General features: G+C 48.6%; 1 pseudogene; it reads right to left on the bottom strand.

Annotated features, from left to right (window-relative positions):
• Positions 1-993: 993 nt before the first annotated feature.
• On the bottom strand, positions 994-2,171 carry LOC149326215 (uncharacterized; annotated as a pseudogene).
• Between the last annotated feature and the right edge of the window lie 1,884 nt (positions 2,172-4,055).

Genomic DNA, 4,055 nt, shown 5'->3' with positions numbered 1-4,055 from the left:
ACGGAAAAGGCGTTTCTTTATATTGTCGAGCCTTTTTATTGTTTTGGTATACCATGGTTTCTGTCGGTCCGAGTGGAAGCTTATTTTGGGGATGTATCTATCGGTTAGTTCGATAACCTTTTTCTTAAAACGGGACAAATTATCATTTACTGAATGATCGTGAAAAGATGTTTGAAATGTTGCGAGATATTGGTTTAATTCAAGACTAAATGCTTCATAGTTTCCTTTGTCGTAGAGGCGAATAGTTTTGTTTTGATTCTGGCGTCGTGATGGGTGGAACTCAAATGTGGCGTGGATTACTTTATGCTCGCTGATTTCGCGTAGATAAGTGATAGATGAGAGGGCTTCCGGGTGGGTAGTCAGGATTAGATCTAGGATGTTTGCAACGCGGGTCGGTTCAGATACCACTTGAGTTAAGTTGAAGTTTAGGCAGACCACGGTAAAATCATTCGCTTCCCTGTTGCCGACTGCTGTCTGTGTCTGCCAGTTGATTTCTGGAAAATTGAAGTCTCAAAAAAGAATGATATGCGCTTTTGGGTATTTCCTTGTTAATTGGCTGGTCACGTCGTTAAGAATTCGAGAGAAATCGGAGTTGGTATTTGGCGCTCTATAACAAACGCCCAGCAGTACGGTTTGGGGCGCAGCGCGACAAAGTAGCCATACTATCTCAAGGTCTGATGGAATATTAATAACTGTACACGAGAACTGATTGTTAACTGCGATGAAAACGCCTCCACCTCGAGCGGATGTGCGATCATTGCGAAAAAGGTTAAAATTCGGTAAGTCAGCAAGAACTTCAGTATCGGTGATGCCATTAGTGAGCCATGTTTCGGTAAGTATCAGCAAGTTACTAGCAGATGAACAGACAAGATTGGAGATGATTTCGCGTTTCGGAAGAAAACTCCGCATGTTTGTGAAAATCGCCGAAAAGGAGAGACTAGGCTGGGGGGTGCCAGGTACATGAGCGGCTTGGAGCTGGCGGCGCAGCAACCGCTATGGTATCTCTTTTACAGATTGCGATGGTTCGTCGAAGATATATCGTCGGGAACCGATGAACAGGGTTTTGTATCGCAAAGAAAAACGGTTAGTCTTGCTTTTGGCAAATGCAACTAGGTGTTTGCGCACATTGCGAACGCGGCGTGAAAAATCTTCACCGATGGAGTAGTCAGTGTCCTTGAATTTGCGGTCATCAGCTAGAATTTCGTCCTGCGTTTTGAGAAGTGCGAATTTGGCAATAAACGAACGGCAGCGATCAGGTTCGTGGCGCCCAAGACGGTGAGTGCGGTCTATTGTTTTGGGGTCGAGGGTGATGTCCAAAAATTCGGAGCAATGGCGAATTAGTAGATTTTCAGAGTCGGCCCACGTTTCAGATGGGTCAGGGTCCGGAATGTTGTAGAATATGAGGTTGTTTCTTCGTTATTGGTTTTCTGCTTCGTCTATGCGATCCTCGAGATCACAGAGCTAGCGAGTTGCCTGGGTGGTGTGAGTGCTTAGGCCTTCTATCTCTGTGCGTAGTGACTGTAGGGTTTGGTAATGACCTTCAAGAGCGCTGAGGTCTGTAACTTCCGCGAATAATGTCGACTTACCGGTGGACAATTTTTAAGTTCCGTAACTACAGTTTCGAGTGAGGCAGGGCCGGGGTTGGTCTCTATGTCGCCGGACAACAAAAGCAAGGAAATAATGACATCCGAACACTCAGTGACAATGGCAAGGCAGCACTGCGGGCTCGGCAGCTGTATCAAAAAGTAATCACTAGATTTCTTAGCGTAAAGACTAACCTTACTAACAGGCTTACTAACCTGCATGGCGAGGCAGAACGGGTTAAGCGACTGCATCGTGGCACAGCCACTGAGCCCACAAAGCGACGCCGGTGGCCGAAGCTGCTTAAAAGCGGGAGCGGAAGAGGATGTTGATGGCGATGGTGTTTCCAACTGTCTGTCGAGGGTGCAGTGCACTGGTGAGGTCAGCGCACGATCGGGCGAAGCGGTGATGGCGCAAGGCTGGCACATATCGGTTCGGTTGGGAGCGGGCGTCCATTCCGGCGAGATCTCCGGTGGACAGGCAGGCAGAGGGGCGGGGAAAAGCATGGTAATCCAGAAGGAAGCGATCACCTGCATGGCGAGGCAGAACGGGTTAAGCGACTGCATCGTGGCATAGCCACCGAGCCCACCAAGCGAACTTGTATGATTATTTTAATTTTTTCCCTCAAGCCCAGCTTTCCGGGACATGGTTATTTAGTTCGTCAAACTGCCACCACTGGGCGCTTCACCCTGAACTCGTCCTCTCTCTCTTTTTTTCCCTTTCCTCCCTCGCATAGCCGCACGCGAGCAGACGGGAGGGAACAGCGCGGAGGGATGGATGGTTGGGTTAACCTTTGTTGGGAATATCTTCAACGCTGTCGGAGAAGGGGGGAGCAGGAAGGGCTCTGCGGGCGAAAGAAAAGTATCAGTGAGGCGTGTAGCCTTCTCTGCGCCTGACGAACGCACGCTGAGAAGAGAAAGAGGGGACGGAAAAGGCAAGGTGTTTGACGGGCTTGTTGAATCGCTTGAGGGGGCGAGCATGCTTTCCGCGATTCTTTCTGACGAGTTGTAAGGTTTCCAAAAGGTGCCTCCAGGATGTAGAGAAAAGAAAAGGTACATCCCGGTAGAAACATGACGCAGTGGTACACAGAGTGCCGTGTCTCTCCGGCGCCGTATTTTTCACTACACGCGCGCTATGCTACACATACGCACGCACCCACGCATGAACGCAATGTGGAGCACTGAAAGCACACGTAGCGTGCCTCTGCATATCTGCGCCGTGTCATGTGGCCGATTGAGCAATTACCGCACTGGCAATATGCGCTGAATTTTTGAGAAAACAACTGCAATTGCAAAATGAAGAAACAAGACTGTAAGAGAAATATTGTTAGCCTTCTTTGTGGTGACAGTGACTGAGGAATAAGTGAGCACGCTGTCTGCCTCATCGACCAAGTAAAATTATAGTAACAGAAATCAGTGAGTGAAGGAAAACGAGGAATTCGCTTCCTACATTCCGGCCATGCGATGAGGTGATATATTTTGTTTTTGTGCGATGGTGTTCACTTGTGGCCATGAGTGCATTGTTCCAGCGCATATTAATACAGGCATGCATTTCGAGGCTACACCTTCCACTTGACGCAACAAGTCACCCGAAAAAAAAGTACATCTGGAATAATTTTAAGCTTCATCGTGTTTCTAACTTTTAAGTGTGCAACCATAAAAGTGTGTGGCTTTGTAAACAGCCCCACTATCGCCTTAGGTCACCAGTGCATGTCTCTAGAAGGCTTTTATACTACCAAAAATTAGCGCTCTACGCTGAGCGGCGGGAAGCGACCCCTTCAAGGCACAAAAGCAACACGAAAAGACTAGCAATGGAGCCAAGAGACATAAACACTAAATATATGGTCTAGGCTCTACAGAAAAGCGGATTTGGTGACATGAATGGAAACAGAGGAGGAAGGAGTAGTCCGAAGAGGCGCACCTTCGCCTGGTGCCACAAACGCCACGATGAAGCGCGGTAAAGAGGCGCCGAGATCACCTGCGCAAAGAGCGACCGAAAGCGGAGAAGCGACGTTCATTTCATGCAGTAGCGTTTCCAGCATGTAGTCTAGCCAAGCCATCACCTCACACCCTTGGTACTTGGCCATAGAAGCCAGAACACTAAATGAGGTTTCTCTTGAAGTTTCCCTCACGTGGAAGGCGTCCTGGGAGACAGCACGAAATGCAAGCGCAGCTAGACAAATTCATAAAGGTTTCTGTAGTGACAACGCTCGACATCTATACATTGCTACAAAACACGGCCCACTACGCATGCATTACTGCAATCCGGTAGTCCAGGTGTAACACGGATTGGAACAGTTTTTAATGCGAGAGCATTGTTCTCCTGCCACGCTGGAGCATATAGTGCCACTTTCAGCAAGCGAAATTCGCTTAAAGTGTCATCTGAGCACTGCCACACGATGAGCCTTAGTGGCACTCGCTGCAGAACGCACTTTCCTCGTAGCAAGTTTGGTGGGCGCACTCCACTTGGTCCGG

The sequence above is a fragment of the Amblyomma mixtum genome, chromosome 10, assembly GCF_055824585.1.
Source record: "Amblyomma mixtum isolate Tamu chromosome 10, ASM5582458v1, whole genome shotgun sequence".
In the NCBI taxonomy this organism is placed as follows: domain Eukaryota; kingdom Metazoa; phylum Arthropoda; class Arachnida; order Ixodida; family Ixodidae; genus Amblyomma; species Amblyomma mixtum.
This window is presented reverse-complemented; position numbering and strand designations above follow the sequence as displayed.